At 43.5% G+C, this 24,994-nt stretch overlaps 1 long non-coding RNA gene across 1 annotated transcript; it reads left to right on the top strand.

The window, feature by feature from the left end:
* The first annotated feature begins 217 nt into the window (after positions 1-217).
* On the top strand, positions 218-1,979 carry LOC142249149 (uncharacterized). Its single transcript, XR_012725000.1, has 3 exons — positions 218-439; positions 1,321-1,401; positions 1,836-1,979. It is a non-coding gene; the product is annotated as an uncharacterized LOC142249149 (long non-coding RNA).
* The last annotated feature ends 23,015 nt before the right edge of the window (positions 1,980-24,994 follow it).

Here is a 24,994-nt window from a genome sequence, read left to right as displayed (position 1 = left end):
ATCCAGAAGAAGGCGAAAAAACCCCTGGACACATTCAGCCAATTTGTGTCAAGGGGAAAAATTCCTTCTCGACCCCGGGAAAAGGCGATCAGTCCGAGAACCCTGGATCAATCCTGCTGGTGCCTAATAATGTGTTATGTTATTATATTATTTCTAATAATAATGTAATATCATTTATATTATTATTTTTTAAAATACTATTTCTATGCTTTTTAACTTATTCTTTTTAATATTATAATTAGTATTACTAATATTTCTATTATTTCTTTATTTGCTATTAATTAGATCCCTATTCCTAAAGCTGTTGATCCAGAAGAAGGCGAAAAAACCCCTGGACACATTCAGCCAATTTGTGTCACAGGGTAAAAATTCCTTCTCGACCCCTGGAAAAGGCGATCAGTCAGAGAACCCTGGATCAAATCTGACAGTACCTAATAATGTATTGTTAGAATTAGATTATTCCTAATAATAATGTAATATTATAATTTGTATTACTATTTCATTACCATTATTTTTTTAACTACTATTTCTATCCTTTTTAACCTATTCTTTCTAATATAATTATTATTACTAATATCCATTTTATTTCTTTATTTGCTATTAATTAGATCCCTATTCTTAAAGCTGTTGATCCAGGAAGAAGGCAAAAACCCTTGGACACGTTCAGCCAATTTGTGTCTCAAGGGGAAAAATTCCTTCTCGACCCCGGGAAAAGGCGATCAGTCCAAGACCCTGGATCAAATCCCCTAATACCTATTATTGATATACTAATTATTCTAGTCATTACTATAAATACTGTAAAATTATTATTACTATTATTATTATTTATGCTATTTTTAGTTTGTTGCTATTTTACTGATCGTATTACTATTTTAATATTCTACTGTCATATTTTATTCTAGATATTTTTGGATTATTTTTTATTATTACTATTATTACTAACATTTGTATTGATATTTTACTAAAATTATAACTTAAATTCCTATTCCTAAAGCTGTTGATCCAGAAGAAGGCAAAAACCCTTGGACACGTTCAGCCAATTTGTGTCTCAAGGGGAAAAATTCCTTCTCGACCCCGGGAAAAGGCGATCAGTCCAATAACCCTGGATCAAACCTGCTGAGATTTTTATGGATCTAATTATCATTATTATATAATTAATGTTAGTTACTGCTTATTATTATTATGATATTAGATACTAGATTAATGTTTTTACTACATTTTTAACCTATTTCTAAACCTAATAATTACTATTTTATGATTATTATTATTATTAATAATTTATTATACTCACCAGATTTTATGCTGTTGATGTTCTTACAGCTTGTATGTTGGGTCCACAGTCCATCAGCGTCTCATCGCTTTGAAGAGCTTGGTCCATACGGTGTTTTTTATTTTACTGAGGTTGGTGCACATCTTTTTGAATACGGAGGACTGCTGGCGGATCATCTGTCTCTGTGCAGGCTGCTTCTTAACTTGTCTCTTTGCTGGCTTTTTCTGAAGTCTCTGTCTCTTTGCCAAGTGGATCCGAAGTCGTTGACTTTGTGCCGGCGGACTCTGATCTCGTTGACTCTGTGCCGTCTGGTTCTGATCTCGCTGTCTCTTTGCTGGCTGGCTCTGGTCTCGTTGACTCTCTGCCGGCTGGTTTTGATCTCGTTGTCTCTTTCCTGGCTGCCTCTGATCTCGTTGTCTTTTTTCTGGCTGGTTCTGATCTTGTTGACGCTGTGCCGGCTGGTCCTGATCTTGTTTTCTCTTTGCCGGTTGGTTCTGAGTGCTTGTTGTGGTATTTTGAACCATTTGTCGTTGAGCTCCTGAACCTTTCTTTTCTTTCTTCTTAGTGTCTTCTTTCTCATCTTCTTCAAAGTCTTTCACCTCCCGATATTTTAGTGGATCGGATATCACCACTTCATTCCGCTGCTGTGGCGTCTTCTTGGTGTCTTCTTTCTCACTTTCTTCCTGGTCTTTCACCTCCATTGGTTCCATTATCTCTTCATTTTGCTCTTCTGGCGTCCCTGATGGCGGCGCTGGCGTCCATGATGGCGGCGCTGGCGTCCATGATGGCGGCGCTGGCGTCCATGATGGCGGCGCTGGCGTCCATGATGGCGGCTCTGGCGTCCATGATGGCGGCTCTGGCGTCCATGATGGCGGCTCAGGTCTTCCTTCATATAAAGGATATGGAAGATATTTTTTCTGTGCTTCGCGGTTGGTCGGCATCAGGCGCTAAGAAAAAAAGAGCAAGTTAATTGTCTGCTGAGACATTCCTTTACATCTATGGACAGAACACGAGGACATAATATGCGGAGTGATCAGTCACCTCCATATTGAAGATTGGTGACGGGAGGAATCTTGTGCTGTAGATGAGAAGTTGGTTTTCCGCCTCCTCCCTTGTGCTGGGACAATCTGGAGAGAAAACACAAGCAGATAATGGGTTAAATCATACAATTTCCAGAAATCCTTAAAATTACAGGAAAATTCCTTTAAATCACCGTGACCTTCTGGATTCTGAATGATTCTGTGCAAACAAAATCACACAAATTACTATGGAAAACTATTTTCTAACTGACGATGTGCTGTAATTGTGTGCTGGACTAATACATGTTCTGGATTATTAAATGCTGGATTATAGGAATGACACTTTATTCTCAGATTTACTGGAAATTGTTATTCTATAAAATAATAATCTCACATGATACGTATCCAGAGCCGAAGATGCAGTGCCGGCGGTGGTAGACGTCCTAAAGAAAACAGAATCTGGTGAGTGTCCTCTCATCAGGGATGGACAATAGGACAAGGCTCTGTGTATAATAAAGCTACGGACCTCCATAGAGCGGCTGCTCTGTGCCATCTTGTAAATATCGTACATTGATAACTCCATAGTAAAATCTGTGAATCCAAAAAAGATTTAGTCACAGATCTGATAAATACACAAACACCGCAGATCCCACACATATTCATAGTGAGGGTCCCCCCAGGTATCAGACCCCACTACACCCATACATGGAGGCAACATGAGCAAACCCAGTCTATTCTGGGTGTTTGTAGAGTCTCCAGTATAGGTAATACCACATGGAAAACAGTGTACATTGGATTGTACTGGGGCCTGTAAATACAGATATATGGCAAACATGGATTCCTATGTTCTTCATGCAAATAAAAACAAGTAACCCCACAAAAATGACAGTGACAGTGACTTCATTACCAGCACATAGAGCCTGACCCCCAATAACAGTGCCAGGACACTAATCCCACTGACATTAGTGGTAAATAATGCCCCAATAAATAATACCGGCAGCAGTGTCCTGCGTAACCTAAACATAAACCTCTGCTTTCCTGCAGCCACTAGGGGGAGCACAGTGCACCAGTAAATACAGATTGTACTGATAGCACCCCCTAGTGGCCGGTGACAGCAGCGGTTGTGGCAGAATTCTCTGCTCTGCCCGGTTTCTCGCCTGTTTTGAGTTTAGGAGAAATGATAAAATCATCAGCGGATTCCAGATAACAGGAAAGAAGCATCGAGGAGAGGAGATAAATCAGTGTCCGGTCATCAGGGGATGTGATGGCGGCACTCACCGATATACAACTCCACTCGTCACTGTCTGTAAAACACTGAGGAGAGCGACAGTTTGTTTGTGTTTCTTCAGATTCAAATCCAGCAATCTTATTGGCTGCTGACCAGTGTCATGCAACACACAGAATTTAAAGGGACAGGACGCTGTTATTTCTTCACAGTGCATTTCATATAGACGTGATATAACTCTGCTTAATATATGAAGCTGGGGAGATAATCTGGGGGAGCAGCTTTATGTTTTCATACTCAGCAATTAAAATGTCACTATAGATATCGTCAGAACAAGATATTCTACATATTATTAGAGTATCGGTCCATGAAGGAGTTAATTATAAATTATATTATTTTCAATTACCTTTTCCTGAACAGGATATTTTACAAAGTTTTCTTTTTCTCACACGGCTGATGGTTATTTCTACATTACTGACATTTAACCCCATTACAACAGCCTTACGGAGATAAACGGCAGGCAGAAAAAAGTAAATAGCGCCCCCCAGCGTCGGAAAATCTTTGGTATTTTAGCTACCGGGGGTAGGTGAGACCCTGGAAATCATGATTCGGGTCGTTTTTTCCGGTCCCCGTTCACGTAATCATCGGTATACACTGTATACTGATGGTCACGTTACAGTAAATGACAGCGCACGGTGAAAAATGATTTATCTCCCAAATGGCATGATCAAACATGTCAGATGGTAGATAAATCTCCAATCACCTCCGGTCCTCAGGTGTCGCCAAAGTGACCCCCCCAACCCCCTCTCCATAATTCAAGATGGCAGCATGCCGGCCACATTCACCCTCCTCCTTCCTGATTGCTGTCGCATGTGCCATAGCAGATGCAACATAAATCTCCTCCCTAGGTTCAGCCAGGTCACCCCCTATAAACCCTCGATGTTCCTTTTTTTGTTGTCTATTTTTTTTTTTTATTACTGACAGTTGTGATGTCGGGTATCTGATAGACGCCGTGACATCACTAACCGCTGGGCTTGGTGCCAGGTGACATTACAGCTGGTACCAACCCCATTTATTTACCCCGTTTGCCACCGCACCAGGGCATCAAGATGAGCTGGGGCGAAGTGCCAGGATTGGCCCATATAATAGATGCGCCACTTCTGGGGCGGCTGCGGCCTGCTATTTTTATACTAGGAAGAGTTCAATAACCATGGCTCTTCCCACCCTGAGAATCCCAGACCCCAACTGTCAGCTTCACCTTGGCTGGTAATCCAATTTGGGGGGACCCCATGTTGTTTTCTAATTATTTATAAATAATTAAAACAAACAGCCTGGGGTGCCCTCCACATTGGATTACCAGCCAAGGTGAAGCTGTTAGCTGTGGTCTGCAGGCTGCAGCTGTCTGCTTTATCCTAGCTGGCTATCAAAAATAGGGGGGACCCCATGTCGTTTATTTTAATTATTTATTTAGTTTTCAGCTAAATACAAGGCTAAGCACCCTGTTGTGCCACATGAAAGGCATTAAAGGGTGCCATCTTAGAATATGTAGGGGGTGGGACATTATATGTGTTTGACATGCATCTATCCATCCACTGTAGCTTTTTAGGCTGTGTGCCCACAATCAGGGTTTGCAGTGTTTTGGACGCAGAGTGTTTTCGTTCCTTCCAGTATGCTGCATTGTGCAGTAGAAGCGCAGTGGAAGGATTTTTAGAAATCCCATGCCCACTGCGCTTATTTTCTCTGCAGCATAAACTGACATCCGATGGGGTTTCCTGAGCAGCAGCATGTAAACTTATGCTGCAGAGACGAGAGCTAAAGTCCACAGCAGCCTTAACCCGGATTGTGGGGACAGGCAGCTATGTTCTCCCGTGGACAACACTCCCATCTCTGCAGAAGGGCTGGCACTGTGTACTAGACACAGTGTCGCCAGATCATGGGCACATAGCCTAAAAGAGAGAAATTTTGCATTAGAGCAACATTTTTGTGAAGTACCTGAGGATTCAAAATGCTCACTTTACTCCTGGATAAAATCCTTGAGGGGTCTAGTTTTCAAAATGGGGTCACTTGTAGGGGTTTCTGATGTATAGGTACCCTAGGGGCCCTGCAAATGCGACATGGTGCCCGCAATTTATTTCAACTTTTCCAATATTCAAATGGTCTGCCTTCTATTCCAAGCACTCCCATTTATCTAAACACGTTTTTGACCACATGTGGGGTATCCCTGGCTGCATAAGAAATTGGATAACAAACTGTGGGGTCCACTTTTTGGTGCTGCCTCTCGAAAAAATGAGAAATTTGGTGCTAAAGCAACATTTTTGTGAAAAAAAAGGAACATTTTCAATATGGCGACCTAAGGTTATCAAATTCTGTGAAGTACTCATGGATTCAAAATGCTCACTATACCCCTAGGTAAAATGCTTGAGGTGTCTTGTTTCCAGAATAGGGTTACTTGTGGGGGAGCTCCACTATTTCGGCACCTTAGGGGCTCTCCAAACGCTTCATAGCATCCGCTATGAATGTGCGTTCACTTGTAAATGATGTACATGGAGGAGAATGTAAATTATTCTCATTTGTAAGCATTTTGCCAACGTTTTATTACGAGGGTTTTTTCTAGCCAATTTTGCAGTCAAATGTCGCTCCTTCCCTTTCGAGCCCTGCCATGCGCTTAAACAGTTGGATTTGCACCACATATGAGGTATCAGCGTACTCAGAAGAAATTGCACAATGAATTTGATGCTGATTGTTTTTTTCCTGTTGGCTTTCTTTTTTTTTAATAAAAGTATCTGGTTGAAGTAAGTTTTGTGGTAGAAATGTATATTTTTATTAATCACAGCTCAACATTCTAAATTTCTGTGAAACACCGGGTGTTCGAGGTCCTCTCCAAACATCTAGATAAATTCCTTGAGGGGTCTAGTTTCCAAAATGGGGGTCACTTGTGGGGGGTTTCTTCTGTCTAGGTACCTTTAGAAGCCCTACAAATGTGACATGGTGCCCGCAATGTATTTCAGTCAAATTTGCTTTCCAAAATTCAAATATTTCTCCTTCTGTTCCGAGCTCTCCCATTTGTCCAAACAGAGGTATCTGACCACATGTGGAGTTTTAGCGCGGTCAGAAGAAACTGGCGAACAAATTTTAGGGTCCATTTTGTTGTGTTATTGTTTTCTAAAAGTGAATAAATTGGGTCTAGAGCAACATTTTTAGGTAAAATGATCATTTTTATTTTTTTTCATTCCACATCGCTTTAGGTCCTGTGAAGTATCTGAAGGGTTAATAAACTTCTTGGATGAGGTTTTGAGTACTTTGAAAGGTGTAGTTTTCAGAAAGGTGTCACTTTTGGGTATTTTCTGTCACCTAGGCTTTTGAAAGTGACTTCAAACACGGTGTGGTCCCTAAAAAAAATAATTTTGTAAATTTTGTTTGAAAAATTAGAAATTGATGATAAACTCTGAACTCTTCTAATTTCCTAACACCAAAAAATTTTGTTTCAAAAATTGCGCTGATGTAAAGTACGCATGTGGGAAATGCAATTTATTAACTATTTTGATTGACAGAACTCTCTGGTTAAGGCCCGTTTCACACGTCAGCAGGGCTGTATTTGGCCTTCGTGCTGCCCTAGGCACTTTAAGTGCTCGCGCCCCTTACTGACAACGTAAAACTATGATTTTGGGCACATGACATCTATTTAAGGTGGATCTACTCTGTAACACACTTGACGTCCGTCCAATAGAAGCGGAGGGGCGGAGATGAGCGGGACGAACATACCGCCTACCTCCTTTCTTATTGCGGGCGGCCGCAGGTAAGGCGAGGTTCCTCGTTCCCGGGGTGTCACACATAGCGCTGTGTGCTGCCGCAGGAACGACGAACAACCTGCTTCCTGCAACAGCAACGATATTTGGGAAATGGACAGCGTGTCAACGATCAATGATAAGGTGTGTAATTTTGATCGTTAGTGGTCGCTCGTACGTGTCACACGCAACAACATCGCTAACGAGGCCGGATGTGCATCACGAATTCCGTGACCCCCAACGACATCTCTTTAGCAATGTCGTTGCGTGTAAAGCACCCTATTAGGCTATGTGTCCACGGGACTTTGTACCTGCGGATATTAAACATTTAAAAATTGTTCAAAAGACCCCTTAGAAGTGCACAGCTCAGGAGACAGGACTATGACTTTCTACAGCATCCGCTCTGCATGCTCTTCTAAAAGAGCTTTTCCGCTGTGGTTGGGGGGTCTTTGGACCAGATTTCTCACCAATTTCTCAGAATTATTGGGCATAAAATATAAAAAAAAAAAAAAAAAGTTCAGTTACTCTTTGAGGTGCATTTAAAAAGCTAATCAGAAGCCGAATGATCTATCTAAACCGGCTGTCAGATCACCCAGCACACAAGCAAAAGGTTTGTTTGTCGGGTGAAGTGATTTTTCATTTACATAAACAAACATTTATATAAGGGACAATTCCACTACAAAAATCACACACAGTTTAGCTTAAAATGGGTTGTCCGGTCTAGAATGACAAGTCTGTAGTTCGACTATGTGTCCCTCTATGACTGCAGACCTGTGAATCCTCCCAGCGCACTCATGGTGGTCAAGAATGTGATAACTCCTAGTGAGAACTCCATAGGTAAGGATGGTTGACCTTAGGGAGATCAACATCCAGCACCGCGGAGACACCATCACGTGTTTCTCAACGCTGGCAGGAAACTAGCCAGGTCTTTCACCGGGAAGGAACAACCACGGGAAGGGCAGTCTCCAGTCAAGGAGACCACCTATGCCAAAACATGGTATCCATCCACAGACAGCTGTTTCGGGGTATTTGCCCCTCATCAGTGTGGAGTAGTAAACTGGCTAGTAAATGGTGCTCCGTGGTGCTGGATGTTGATCTCCCTAAGGTCAACCATCCTTACCTATGTAGTCTTCTACTAGGCATTGCTCCCACTAGCCAGTTTCCTACTCCACACTGAGGGGCAAATACCCCAAAACAGCTGTCTGTGGATGGATACCATGTTTTGGCATAGGTGGTCTCCTTGACTGGAGACTGCCATTCCCGTGGTTGTTGCTTCTCGGTGAAAGACCTGGCTAGTTACCTGCCAGTGTTGAGAAACATGTGATGGTGTCTCCGCAGCTTCCTTGTTTTCCTAGTAAGAACTTGTCTAGTGGGTAGGGCCTCACTTAAGTGGCGCACGTTTTGCGCCATTTTCCGAAAACCGTGGCGTTCTCATTTTTCGGGATCTATGGCTCAGTGACGGCTTATTTTTTGCATCTCGAGCTGTCATTTCTAATCGTAGCAGATTTTTTGCGCAGATGCTACGTTTTGATTGCCTGTTATTACATTTTGCGTAAAACTTGTGGCGATCAAAAAAACGTAATTGTGGCGTTTGGAATTTTTTTGGCCACTACGCCGTTTACCAATCAGATTAATTGATTTTATATTTTGATAGATCGGGCATTTCTGAACGCGGCGATACCAAATATGTGTATATTTATTTTTTAACCCTTTAATTTTCAATGGGGGGATAGGGGGGTGATTTGAACTTTTAGGTTTTTTGTTTTATTTTTTAAAAAATTTTTTTTTACATTTTTATTTTACTAGTCCCCCTAGGGGGCTACAGCGATCAGCAATCCGATCGCTCTTATCTATCTGCTGATCACAGCTATACAGCTGTAAACAGCAGATTCAGTCACTTCCTGTTTCTCTCTGCTCCCGGCCGAGGGAAAACGAAAGTGAAACTTCATAGCTGCAGGCGTCATCACATGACCTTGTGCTATGATGGCAACCACCGAAAGTCACGTGATCACTCATGGAGGCGGCGGTAAGTAAAAATCATGGCCGCGCGCATATAGATCTCGCTGCCAGACTTTGGCAGCGAGATGTAAGGGGTTAATGTTACGGGTGGAATGCGATTCCACTCGTAACATGCAGGCACACATGTCAGCTGTTGAAAACGGGACACGCTCCATGATGGATATATCCATCCATAGTCGTGAAGGGGTTAAAGAAGCACTCCGGTCATTTTTTCCCCTAAACCTGAGTAAATGTTAGTGTAGTTTACGGTCTGTGTTAATTCACTCACCGACCGCCGTTTTCTCATGTCCCCGACTCCATGATGACTTCACATCCACATCTCGTCTCTGCAGACTTCCCTCTTCTCCGGTCTTCTGCAGCACATCTCACCATGGTGGCCTGTAAAATAATAATGTCATTATAATGTTCCTGAATAACAATAACCACAAACACTGTGCCATAAATAACCCTATGCTGTGAAAAAAATAACTGCTCCTCACTGCGCTCCCCACAAAAGAATATTACTCCACACAATCCCTCTTAATGTACATGACCTCCACCCTATCTTCTCCTATATACTATTCCCACCACACCGTCCCCACTTATATACTATTCCCACCACACCGTCCCCACTTATATACTATGACCGCCACACCGTCCCCACTTATATACTATTCCCACCACACCGTCCCCACTTACCGTATATACTATTCCCACCACACCGTCCCCACTTATATACTATTCCCACCACACCGTCCCCACTTATATACTATTCCCACCACACCGTCCCCACTTACCGTATATACTATTCCCACCACACCGTCCCCACTTATATACTATTCCCACCACACCGTCCCCACTTATGTACTATTCCCACCACACCGTCCCCACTTATATACTATGACCGCCACACCGTCCCCACTTATATACTATGACCGCCACACTGCCCCCACTTATATACTATGACCGCCACACCGTCCCCACTTATATACTATGACCGCCACACTGCCCCTAATAAACTAAAACACCACACTGACTTCCCTTATAAATTATACCCACCACACCTTCCTCAATTATGAAATATGATCTGCACACTGTCCTCACATCATGCTGCCCCCTCCTCACAATGTCCCATGCATGCTGCCCCTCTCCATGCTGAGCCTCCCATGCTGCCCCTTCTTAATGTACTCCAAATGCTGCTTGCCCCTTTTCCATAATGAGACCACCCTGCTGCCCCACTCAGCACACAGAGACCACCCTGCTGCCCCACTCAGCACACCGAGACCACCCTGCTGCCCCACTCAGCACACCGAGACCACCCTGCTGCCCCCACTCAGCACACAGAGACCACCACGCTGCCCCACTCAGCACACAGAGACCACCACGCTGTCCCACTCAGCACACAAAGACCACCACGCTGCCCCACTCAGCACACAGAGACCACCACGCTGCCCCACTCAGCACACAGAGACCACCACGCTGCCCCACTCAGCATACAGAGACCACCACGCTGCCCCACTCAGCATACAGAGACCCCCGCGTTACTTCACATTTCATACCGAGTCCCCTACATTGATCCACTCCATATTGAACCCCCCATAATGACCCACCCATACTGAACCCCCATGCTACCCCTTTTCCATAATGAGCTCCCAATGCTTCCCCCTCTCCATACTTAGTGAGTTGATACTCGGCACTTCTGGGGGGGGGAACAAGGCGGGTCCAAAACCGCCTCAAGTAGATCTAGAAACTTGGCGTTCGATCAATGTGAATAGTGTTTTTTATTGTGAAAAACTTGTAGGACCACATAGACAGTGGTGGACACCACGTCATACCCAGCCACGCTGCTCGCCACGCTACTATATCTTCTGAGGACCCTCTGCACGCACACTGATGAAGGTCTTTTGACCGAAACATCTGCGCTTGTGCTGGTCCTACAAGTTCTTCTCAATAAAAACGGTTCACATTGATCTTGGGTGCCAAGTTTCTACATCTACCCCTCTCCCTACTGAGACCCCAACATACCGAGTCCTTATACATTTCCCCATCGATTTTGTCCCTTGCACTATCCCTCCCTGTGTAAGCCCCCCTAACCCCCCCATCTACAGCATTAAGCCCCCTACAGCAATATGCCCCCTAAACCCCCCTTCCTACAGCAAAAGGCTCCCTAAACCCCCCTCCTACAGCAACAGGCTCCATTAACCCCACCCATCAGCAACAGGCTCCATTAACCCCGCCCAACAGCAACAGGCTCCATTAACCCCGCCCAACAGAACACAGGCTCCATTAACCCCGCCCAACAGCAACAGGCTCCATTAACCCCCCCAACAGCAACAGGCTCCATTAACCCCCCCAACAGCAACAGGCTCCATTAACCCCGCCCAACAGCAACAGGCTCCATTAACCCCGCCCCAACAGCAACAGGCTCCATTAACCCCGCCAACAGCAACAGGCTCCATTAACCCAGCTCCAACAGCAACAGGCTCCATTAACCCCCCCAACAACAGGCTCCATTAACCCCCCCCCAACAGGCTCCATTAACCCTCCCCCAACAGCAACAGGCTCCATTAACCCTCCTCCTACCACTACAGGCACCATTAACCCTCCTCCTACCACTACAGGCACCATTAACCCTCCTCCTACCGCAACAGGCTCCATTAACCCTCCTCCTACCGCAACAGGCTCCATTAACCCCCCTCCTACCGCAACGGGCTCAATTAACCCGTCTCCTACCGCAACAGGCTCCATTAGGAGGAAGACAGGGCAGCGTGCGGACATCAGTATGGGCGTTACAGTAGGACCATTCCATCATGGGTTATATATATATATATTATATATATATATATATATATATATATATATATATATAGCTAGATAGATAGAGATATATATAGATAGAGTTATAGATTATATATATATATATACATACATACATATATAACAGTGTTTGTATATATATATATATTGTCACGCTACCCGGGTCCCGACGTCGTTCCTCACTCACCGCTCCGGTCCCCAGGTCCCCTGCCTCCAGCCACAAGTCCTCCTCGGCACCGCTCCCTGCTCTGGCCTCCAGCACCCGGGCGTCGCGCATGCGCATTAGGGCGCGTGCGCAGTCACTGACCTCCTCTTAAAGGCCCAGCACTCCCTAACAGGATATTGCATCAGTCAGGGTCAGGTATATTAGGAGCTTCCTGCCTGGAGGGCGTCGCCTGTTCTACCAGTTCTATAGCTAGGAGTCCAGGTCCTGCTTGCTGTGTCTTGCATTAACACTGTCTTCCACAGAACCAGTTCTACCAAGTTAACCTGGTCTTGTCCACAACCTGTCCAAGAGGTCCTGCGGGGACTGTCCTGCCAAGCTATCCTGACCTGGGCCACAACCTGTACGAGTGGTCCTACGGGGACTGTCAGCTGAGACTCCACTATCTTCTCCAGCCTGAACCCGCTTCCTATCCTCGGCTTCACCTGGTGACCTCTGCCTCCTTCTGGTTGGACTCTGCTCACGTCTGCCGACTCAACCTTGCACCAGTACCTGGGCACCGTGATTCAACCTGGCACCAGTACCTGGGCACCGTGATCTAACCTGGTACCAGTAACTCTGTGTCCTCAAGGACTTCCTTATTCCTGCTTCTAGAAGGACTCTGCCCTTGCCCCACCTTCTGCTCCGGCAACCGTGTCCCTGGACCCTCTGGTAGGCTTGCAGGACTATCCCAGTCTAGGGGTAGCTCTAGCTGCTTCGCTGGAGGTGACAGGAGCACGGTCCAGAGGATCCACCACCCGGGCGTAACATATATATAGATGCCTGATGGCATTTTATTGAGTGTATATATATATATATATATATATATATATATATATATATATATATATATATATATATATATATATATATATATATATATATATATATATATATATATATATATATATATATATATATATATATATATATATTGCTGTTCTGCATAGGCTTAAAGGGAACCAAACATCAGGTTTTTCGTGTATAAGGTGCAGCCAGTGCAGTACTGGCACTATCATGCACAGTGTGTACATACCATTAGTGGGCAGCTCGGGTGTTTAGGCAGAGAAATCCAACTTTATAAAGTTTGAAAATTCGTGCACTTTTTGATTGACATGTGCATCTCTTTCCTAATGTCCGGGCGTGTTATACACTTGTATCCCCGCCCCCCCTGCCGCCTGTCCCTCCCTCTCACTGGCCGGTATGTAAATTTCTCTCTTCAGAAACATGACGCCGGAGTTGGGACTTGCGCATAGCGCTGATCTCCGGCGCCATGTTTCTAAAGCCCGCAGTATCGTGCAGCCGTGTGCCGGTGTCCGGGGGCGGTACAGTAGCTGCAGGTAATCGCGTCCTCCCATCAGCTGATCTCCAGTCCTGTTGCGACCGCGCGCGCTCCCGCGGTCACAACGGGATTTGAAGAAGCGAGGGCGCATGCGCCGCCCTCTCGTGCACACGGCTGCATGCACGATACTGCGGGCTTCAGAAACATGGCGCCGGAGATCAGCGCTATGCGCACGTCCCAACTCCGGCGTCATGTTTCTGAAGAGAGAAATTTACATACCGGCCAGTGAGAGGGAGGGACAGGCGGCGGGGATACAAGTGTATAACACGCCCGGACATTAGGAAAGAGGTGCACATGTCAATCAAAAAGTGCACGAATTTTCAAACTTTATAAAGTTGTATTTCTCTGCCTAAACACCCGAGCTGCCCACTAATGGTATGTACACACTGTGCATGATAGTGCCAGTACTGCACTGGCTGCACCTTATACACGAAAAACCTGATGTTTGGTTCCCTTTAAATCCCCTCAGTCAGATAATAACAGAGTCTGGCTATGGATACAGTTTCAAGAGTGGAAGCATCATCAGCCACCTGCTCTACATGGATGACATCAAGCTGTATGCGAAAAATGAACGAGACATCAGTTCACTCATCCACCTGACCAGGAAATACAGCGAAGACATTGGAATCTCCTTCGGACTGGAGAAGTGTGGCCGGCTGGTCATAAAGAGAGGCAAGGTAGTAAAGACTGATGGAGTAGAACTACCGGCAGGGCACATAGCAGATGTACAAACCTGCTACAAGTACCTTGGCATCCCACAGGGATACAGTAACCATGATGAGGAGGCAAGGAAAGCAGCAACATCCAAATACCATCAAAGGGTAAGACAGGTCCTAAAGAGCCAGCTCAATGGGAAGAATAAGATCCGCGCCATCAATACATACGCTCTGCCAGTTATCAGATACCCTGCTGGCATAGTGTGCTGGCCAAAAGAAGAAATGGAAACTGCAGATGTGAAGACCCGGAAGCTCCTCATAATGCATGGTGGTCTCCACCCCAAGTCAAACACCCAAACATTGTATACCAACAGAAAGGAGGGTGGTCGAGGCTTGATAGGTGTCCAAGCCACCATCATGGATGAAACAAGAAGTATCCAGGAATACATCAGAAAAATGGCACCAAAAGATGAAATGCTGAAGGAGAGCCTAAGACAGCAACAACAACAGTCCGAGAAGGAAGAACAAGAACATGAAGTGCCATGGTAAGACAAGCCGCTGCATGGAATGTACCATAGACAGATAATGGAGGTGGCTGACATGAAGAAATCCTACCAATGGCTGGAGAAAGCTGGACTCCAGGACAGCACAGAGGCACTAATCATAGCAGCACAAGAGCAGGCACTAAGTACCAGATCCATAGAAGCAGGGATCTACCACACAAGACAAGACCCAAGGTGTAGACTATGTAAAGAAACCACGGAAACAATCCGACATATAGTGGCAGGATGCAAAATACAAACAGGAACAGCGTACACCGAACGCCACAACCAAGTAGCGGGAATTGTATACAGGAATATCTGTACAGTGTATGGGCTAAGTCCCCCTACGTCCAGGTGGGAGACCCCAAAAAAAGTGGTGGAGAATGAAAGGGCTAAAATCCTGTGGGACTTCAAGATCCAGACGGATAAGCAAGTGGTAGGTAACCAACCAGATATCGTGATAGTAGACAAGGATCAGAAGACATCAATGATAATAGATGTGGCAGTGCCTAATGACAGTAACATCAGAAAGAAGGAATATGAGAAGCTGGAGAAATACCAGGGCCTTAAAGAACAACTGGAGAAGATGTGGAAGGTGAAGGTAACAGTGATTCCAGTGGTGATAGGAGCACTTGGAGCAGTGACCCCTAAGTTGGAAAAATGGCTGCAACAGATTCCAGGAGCAACATCTGAGCTCTCTGTCCAGAAAAGCGCAGTGCTGGGAACAACTAAGATCCTGCGCAGAACCCTCAAACTCCCAGGCCTCTGGTAGAGGACCCGAGAATGAGTGAGAAGGTAGTTTTATTTATATATATATATATATATATATATATATATATATATATATATATATATATATATATATATATATATAAAGAAATGTAGGAGAATTAGGATCCAGCAAAAGGATGAAATTTCACCAGAATTTTAAAAACTTCTTCTTTATTATTCCTTTGAGTCATATAAAAGTATGAGGAACTCCAATCAATTAATAGCACTCCAGCAAGGGACTACATGTTTCAGCACTATGATGATGTGAAGCGGCTGTTCATGCTCGGCGACCATCAAACTTAACTGAACTGGAATTGTTTTGTAAACAAGAATGGTCAAATCTACCTTCATCCAGAATCCAGGAACTCATTAAAAGCTACAGGAAGCGACTAGAGGCTGTGATTTTTGCAAAAGGAGGATCTACAAAATATTAATGTCACTTTTATCTTGAGGTGCCCATACTTTTGCACCTGTCAAATTTAGTTTAAATGCAGGTTGCACATTTTCTGTTAGTACAATAAACCTATTATAAGCTGTTGTAGTCACTTTTTTTAGTCTCAGACCACGTGGGATCATTTTCCTCTCCCAGTAGCAGCTGAGAGAATTATGGTCCCACCATAATTTCTGTTCCTTTATCATAATTCGTTCCAATTTATACATGATGGAATTCAATCCCTCAGGTGCTGTATCCACTCCACTGGCATTGTCATTAAATATCAAGGCAAGTTTATTTCGTCTTGTGTTGCAGTAATCCACCTCCATGGCAAAAAAAAAATAAATATTTTTTTACTGATGGGATCAGTCGTATGTATTAAAGTTTCAAGTTCAATAATTTGATTATGGGTGCTCGGCTAATTACTCCCAAAATATATATATGTTTTCTACATTGTTTGATTATTGCTTTTTGGGAGTATTAGCCGAGCACCCATAATCAAATTATTGAACTTGAAACTTTAATACATACGACTGATCCCATCAGTAAAAAAATATTTATTTTTTTTTTGCCATGGAGGTGGATTACTGCAACACAAGACAAAATAAACTTGCCTTGATATTTAATGACAATGCCAGTGGAGTGGATACAGCACCTGAGGGATTGAATTCCATCATGTATAAATTGGAACGAATTATGATAAAGGAACAGAAATTATGGTGGGACCATAATTCTCTCAGCTGCTACTGGGAGAGGAAAATGATCCCACGTGGTCTGAGACTAAAAAAAGTGGCTACAACAGCTTATAATGATGAATTCCAGACCAAATGGGAAAATGTTCTCAGTGAATGCTCTCTCAATCTTATAAAATTAATCATTGAAGAAGAGGAGATTGAACTTAAAAAACTCAGTGATGAAATTAAGACTGTGAAAGATTCCCTGAAAATGTATCAAGGCAATGACTCTTATAAATCATTATATGAAAAAATGCAACAAAAACTAAATAAACTAGAAGATACCATCATTGAGACCAAAAAAAGAAAATACACACGAGATTTGGAGGATTATAACAACAAATGTGTATATAACTGGAGTAGGAATCCGTCTTCAATATTGAAAAAACGGAAACCCTGGTTTAGCAAACATAAAGTGACTTTTCAAAAAACTCAAGAAAACATGGATACTACTTTTGGCGATACTTCAGATGATTATTCGGATTCATCTGTGGCTTGTGCATCCAATAATGGTACAGAAAGAAGAAAATCTTACCAAAGAAATTTCAATAAAGAGGGAGCCAAGCCAAAAAACGGAATAGAAGGAGAGGAGGAAGACGGCATAAGAGGACAGGCTTACCAGGACACACTCCGGAAACGGAAAAAATAACTGTACCAGTCTACAACCTTTCCAGTTATATACTTTCAGCACCACAACTTTCACTTTTGTCAAAAGGACTCAGTTTTTCCCCGGCATGTAAATTCAATGTGTATGACACAGTGTTGGATGTTAATCGTTTAGCACGTTGTTTAACTCTAAAATGTCATTTTGAGGATAATGTTGGTACTGATAATTTTTGTTCTACGGAAAACAGGGATGTTGAACAGTTACTTACGTTTAAGGAACAGGTGGGTTTGTTTAGTCTGAGACAACTAGAATCTGAAAGTTCCAAAGAATACCAGGTCAATTTAAACAATTCCTTTCATGTAAAAAATACACAATTTTACCCACTCAAATCCAGACCTCCTATGTTGGATGTTTTTCAAGAAGCAGTGGAAAGAGATTTGGTGGAATTAAATAACAGAGTGGACTTGACCCATCATAATCTGACATTTCATGAGCATAAAGCTCTTCAGGAATTGAGCAAGAACAAAGATCTAAAAATTGTTCAGTCAGATAAGGGTGGATCAATTACCATTCTGGATGTTGGCTTATATAAAAAACTCAATTTAACCGCATTGGAAAACTCCAGTGTGTACAGGGAACTAAATGAAAATCCCACCCTCCTTTTCAATGAGGAAATGAAAAAACTATTGCAGGAAGGTGTATTTACAGGAGCTATTTCAGAGAAATTGAGTGAAGCTTTGTATTGTGACCATCCTATTACACCTATCTACCACTCACTTCCCAAGGTGCATAAAGACATTTTTCCTCCCCCACTGAGACCTATCGTTTCAGGGATAGGATCTTTCAGCGAACGCCTTGGGGAGTGGGTGGATCATTATTTACAACCCCTTGTGGCTCTAACTCCTAGTCACCTGAGAGATAGCAAAGCAGCTATTAATATGGTAGAAAAAATTGAATGGGGGAATGATCATTTGTGTCTCTCATGTGATGTTATTGGATTATATCCATCAATTCCACATTCTGTTGCATTGGAGAGCCTCAGATATTATTTATCCAAATATAGTGAGTATACATTTGAAATCCAACATTTTTTGTTGCTTGCAACTAATTTTTTGCTTACCCATAATTATTTTGTTTTTGATGAGAAGTATTATTTGCAGATACAGGGAGTGAGCATGGGAGCCAAATTCTCACCATCTTTAGCAAATTTAACTATGTCAGTATGGGAGGAGAGATATATTTTTCATTCCAACAATCCATTCAGACACAATATTTTCTGGCTGGGACACTTTATTGATGATTTGGTTTTTGTTTGGAGGGGGAAGAAGGATTTTGCGTCTTCCTTTTTTTCATATTTAAACAACAATAGTTTTAATCTTAAATTTACATGTCACATTAACGAGCTATCAATTAATTTTTTAGATTTGACCTTCAATACAGATCCAAATCGAAAAAAGGTGTTGGTAGAACCCTATCGTAAACCCACAGCTGTTAACAGTATACTGATGGCAAATTCATGTCACGCCAGTCATGTCATCAGGAACATACCCACTGGTGAATTGATTCGAACTAAAAGAAATAGTACTGAAAAAAATACCTATATGAAAGAATCTGAACTGTTGGTAAAAAGATTAAAATCTAGGGGTTACCCAAACTGGTCTCTACAAACAGCAAGAGGCATAGTAGATAACTTAAATAGACAGGATTTGATGGAATATAAAAATATCAAAGAAAAAAACAACGATCTGGGTATAGTCTTCAGTACTAAATTTAGTCCGCAGTATCAACAAGTAGTCAACATTATTAAAAAACATTTACCCATTCTGGAACAAAGTGGTGAATTAAAAGAAATACTTAAAAAACACTCAATTAAATTTGTTGCTAGGAGGGCTCCTACCATAGGATCCATGTTGACGGCAAGCTTATTCACTGATCCAGACAAAAAATTGAAACAAAATTGGATGAAAACTGTAGGCTGTTATGGTTGTGGTGCTAAAATCTGTAAGTGTTGCAAGTATATTGTCAAAACAAAAACATTTTCTTCTATAAAAAATGGAAAAAACTTTGAGATTTTTTCTTTTATTAATTGTAATACAGAAAATGTAATATATCTTATCGATTGCAATATTTGCAGACTTCAATACGTTGGTTGTACCACTAATTCATTGAAACAGCGTATGCGAAAACATTTGTCAGACTCAGTGAATCTGCCCGTTGCAGGAGCCTCTGCGGTCTCTAAACACTTTGCAATTGTGCATAAAGGAGATTTAAAAAGTTTTTCCTTTAGGGGAATAGAGGTGGTTTCAAAACCACACAGGGGTGGCGATTATAAAAGTAAAATCTTATCTAGAGAAAGTAGGTGGATTTTTTTACTGGAGATTAGAGTTCCTGACGGACTGAACAGCAGAATGGATCTAATTACACAATATTAACAAGGAAAGGAGGGGAAAGGTTTTTTTTTTTTTTTGTTTTTTTTGGTTTCTGTCTTTGACATACAGATCTTGATATACAGATATACAGATCTTGCTTGCTGCAGGATGTATTTTTCATATATATGTATAACTATCTTGTTGCGGTTATCCTATATCATTGTTTATTTATCATCAAATGTATATATTATTTGTCTATGTATAAAACATGTTCAATATATGTATTTTTCTAGCAATATTCTTGAACTGAGTCTCAACCATCTACTCAGATGTTTTTAATTGTCCTGTTCCACTGCTTTTAATTAAGGGTTATTTGAATATGTTCCACAGAGGTGGATATAATCTCAGTGTTGGAGCTCAGTTCAAGTAGGACCGTGAAGAAGGCACATAGTGCTGAAACATGTAGTCCCTTGCTGGAGTGCTATTAATTGATTGGAGTTCCTCATACTTTTATATGACTCAAAGGAATAATAAAGAAGACGTTTTTAAAATTCTGGTGAAATTTCATCCTTTTGCTGGATCCTAATTCTCCTACATTTCTATTTGTTTGGGCACACTCCCTGCCTGGATCCCTGCAGAATATAAGGTGAACACCGACCACTGCATCAAGAGGAACTCCTTTATGGTGAACTGGCTATATGTTTTCTACAATATATATATATATATATATATATATAAACAGTCATATGAAAAAGTTTGGGCACCCCTATTAATGGTAACCTTTTTTCTTTGTAACAATTTGGGTTTTTGCTATTTCAGTTTCATATATCTAATAACTGATGGACTCAGTAATATTTCTGAATTGAAATGAGGTTTATTGTACTAACAGAAAATGTGCAATCTGCATTTAAGCTAAATTTGACAGGTGCAAAAGTATGGGCACCTCAAGATAAAAGTGACATTAATATTTTGTAGATCCTCCTTTTGCAAAAATCCCAGCCTCTAGTCGCTTCCTGTAGCTTTTACTGAGTTCCTGGATCCTGGCTGAAGGTAGATTTGACCATTCTTGTTTACAAAACAATTCCAGTTCAGTTAAGTTTGATGGTCGCCGAGCATGGACAGCCGCTTCAAATCATCCCACAGATTTTCAATGATATTCAGGTCTGGGGACAGGGATGGCCATTCCAGAACATTGTAATTGTTCCTCTGCATGAATGCCTGAGTAGATTTGGAGCGGTGTTTTGGATCATTGTCTTGCTGAAATATCCATCCCCTGCGTAACTTCAACTTCGTCACAGATTCTTGCACATTATTGTCAAGAATCTGCTGATACTGAGTTGAATCAATGCGACCCTCAACTTTAACAAGATTCCCGCCACACAGCCCCAAAGCATGATGGAACCTCCACCAAATTTTACTGTGGGTAGCAAGTGCTTTTCTTGGAATGCCGTGTTTTTTTGCCTCCATGCATAACGCCTTTTTGTATGACCGAACAACTCAATCTTTGTTTCATCAGTCCACAGGACCTTCTTCCAAAATGTAACTGGCTTGTCCAAATGTGCTTTTGCATACCTCAGGCGACTCTGTTTGTGGCGTGCTTGCAGAAACGGCTTCTTTCGCATCACTCTCCCATACAGCTTCTCCTTGTGCAACGTGCGCTGTATTGTTGACTGATGCACATTGACACCATCTGCAGCAAGATGATGCTGCAGGTCTTTGGAGGTGGTCTGTGGATTGTCCTTGACTGTTCTCACCATTCTTCTTCTCTGCCTTTCTGATATTTTTCTTGGCCTGCCACTTCTGGGCTTAACAAGAACTGTACCTGTGTTCTTCCATTTCCTTACTATGTTCCTCACAGTGGAAACTGACAGTTTAAATCTCTGAGACAACGTTTTGTATCCTTCCCCTGAACAACTGTGTTGAATAATCTTTGTTTTCAGATCATTTGAGAGTTGTTTTGAGGAGCCCATGATGCCACTCTTCATAGGAGATTCAAATAGGAGAAACAACTTGCAAGTGGCCACCTTAAATACCTTTTCTCATGATTGGATACACCTGCCTATGAAGTGCAAAGCTCAATGAGGTTACAAAACCAATTTAGTGCTTTAGTAAGTCAGTAAAAAGTAGTTAGGAGTGTTCAAATCAAGAAATTGATAAGGTTGCCCATACTTATGCACCGGTTACATTTTGTTTAAATGCGGATTGCACATTTTCTGTTAGTACAATAAACCTCATTTCAATCCAGAAATATTACTCAGTCCATCAGTTATTAGATATATGAAACTGAAATAGCTGTTGCAAAAACCCAAATTGTTATAAAGAAAATAAGTTGACATTAATAGGGGTGCCCAAACTTTTTCATATGACTGTATATATATATATATATATGTATCTATATATATAATTGCCTTATTCATTCTGTCTGTCTGTCTTGCTCCAAAATTGCGTCACGTGACAGTGTCACCGTAAGAGTCATAAAAGTGACAACTGTCGGATTGGCCGCTGGGCTCGGCCTGACCCCGCCCCCCACGGATTGGCCGCTCGCCTTGGCCTGGCCCCGCCCCCGCATGGATTAGCCGCTCTGGGCTCGGCCTGGCTCCGCCCCCCCACGGATTGGCCGCTCGCCTCGGCCTGGCCCCGCCCCCCACATGGATTAGCCGCTCGCCCCAGACCTCTGCACGCATCGCCCACTCCAGCGTACACCGGCTCCCGGTACACATGTGCAGGGAGCCGGCATACGCTGACACCTCGCCCACTCAGCCCCGCTCCAGTGTACACCGGCTCCCGGTACACATGTGCAGGGAGCCGGCATATGCTGCGGTCAATAATGAAGTGTTATGCAGCGGTGAAAGAGTTAAAGACACTGCAAGACACTTCATTATAGGCAGCGGGCACCCCCAGAAGAGAGAAGACAGAAGAAAGAAGACCCCGCAGTCATACTCACCAGACGCCGACCGGGAGCAGGTGAGCGCATCAACGTCCTGCAGCGGCGGAACACACACATACACACACATAAGAACAGACACACACACATCAGATCACTCTCACACACACCTCACACACACATCAGATTGCATCCACACACAACAACATCCAGTGATATCGCTTACTTCTCGGCGGCGATACTGTGCGTGCAGTGACCTTCCAGGACCTGCCGGAGGATCACATGGCCGGAAGCATGTGGTATCTCCGGATGTTGTGAGTGTGTGAGCTCGTATGTGCGATATCATCAGTGTGTGTGTGCGTGTATGTGATCGGGTGTGTGCGTGTGTTCTGATGTGTGAGTGTATGCGATCGGATCTGTGTCGGCAGAGGAAGACGGCGTGCAGCACAGCTGCTGGGACCGCCCACCGGAGGGCACAGGGAGAAGTGGGGTGTGAGTGTATGCGATCAGATGTGTGCGTGTATACTGTCTGATGTGTGACTGTGGAGCACGATGGGGAGTGCGCAGCATGGGGGATGGAGCACGATGCGGAGTGCGCAGCATGGGGGATGGAGCACGATGGGGAGTGCGCAGCATGGGGGATGGAGCACGATGGGGGGTGCGCAGCATGGGGGATGGAGCACGATGGGGGGTGCGCAGCATGGGGGATGGAGCACGATGGGGGGTGCGCAGCATGGGGGATGGAGCACGATGGGGGGTGCGCAGCATGGGGGATGGAGCACGATGGGGGGTGCGCAGCATGGGGGATGGAGCACGATGGGGGGTGCGCAGCATGGGGGATGGAGCACGATGGGGGGTGCGCAGCATGGGGGATGGAGCACGATGGGAGTGCGCAGCATGGGGGATGGAGCAAGATGGGGAGTGCGCAGCATGGGGGATGGAGCACGATGGGAGTGCACACCTCCCCCCAAAACACACACAGCGCCACACGCGCACCGCACAACACACCACACACACACACTGGGAACCACAAACACCGCTCTACACAGACACCCACACACAACACCCAACACACAAACACCGCGGCATACATAAATATACGCACATAGCGCGCAACACACACACTGCACAAAACATACCTCCCCCCAAAACACACATACGCACTCCACACTCACACAAACCGCGCAACACACACAACACCACACAGAGAACGCTGCAGACACACAGCGCTCCACAAACAACGCAACACACATACAACACCGCTCTCACACCCCCCACACCCAGACAACACCCAGGACATTTACAGCGCCCTACACAAATACTGGCAACTACACACAACAACATAGATATATATATATACATACACATATATATATATATATATGTGTATATATATATATATATATATATATATATATAACACAAATCATACATTAACTACACAATACGTCAATTCTAGAATACCCGATGCGTAGAATCGGACCACCTTCTAATATATATATATATATATATATTTAAAATAATAGGGGTTGTGATGCCTAGGAACACTTTCACCGGAAAATCAAACAATACCCAGTAGAGTAAAGCAGGCTTTACACGCTACGACATCTCTAATGCGATCTCGTTGGGGTCACGGAACTTGTGACACACAGGGGCGGACTGGGGTGTCTGGGGCCCACCAGGGGAATTGACTCCAGGGGCCCACCCTACAGATAAATATAAACACCCATTAGCGTTATCCCCATTATTGTGTTGCTTTGACTGTATACACAGGCGGCTCCTGCACATCTATATTGTGCACCATAACTGTGATGTACAATTATAGTCATTTGCAGTAATGGGGTCTTTGGTGAAAACAAGTTATCAAAGGGTAGGTTGGTGATAACTTATTGATCGGTGGAACCAGACCAGTGGAAACCGCACCGATCGGAAGATTGGGGAACTTTTTGCAGCGGCAGGTGGGATGTGTGACCACAGCTCCATTCATCCTCTGTGGGGTGGGATGTGTGACCGCAGCTCCATTCATCCTCTGTGGGGTGGGGTATGTGACCGCAGCTCCATTCATCCTGTTAGGTTGACCTAACGGTCACAGCTATTGCCAGCGATGTCCGAATGCAGAGAGGGTACCGGTGACCCCCCTCTGCCCTCCCTTTAGCCTTCAATGAAAACAGGCAGACACCGTTATACACGTAAAGGCTAGGAGACGTGCGGCTCCGAATAGAAAGTCTGTATTATTTTGTTTACATTTCAAGGTTATACAGATTTGATTAGGGCGTAACTATGCAGCATACATATTCATTAATCTACATTCATTAAGGCGTGGATTGCATATTCCCAGCA

The sequence above is a fragment of the Anomaloglossus baeobatrachus genome, chromosome 8 (genome assembly GCF_048569485.1).
Source record: "Anomaloglossus baeobatrachus isolate aAnoBae1 chromosome 8, aAnoBae1.hap1, whole genome shotgun sequence".
In the NCBI taxonomy this organism is placed as follows: domain Eukaryota; kingdom Metazoa; phylum Chordata; class Amphibia; order Anura; family Aromobatidae; genus Anomaloglossus; species Anomaloglossus baeobatrachus.
Note: the sequence above shows the minus strand (reverse complement) of the source record. Positions and strands in the feature narration are given on the sequence as shown.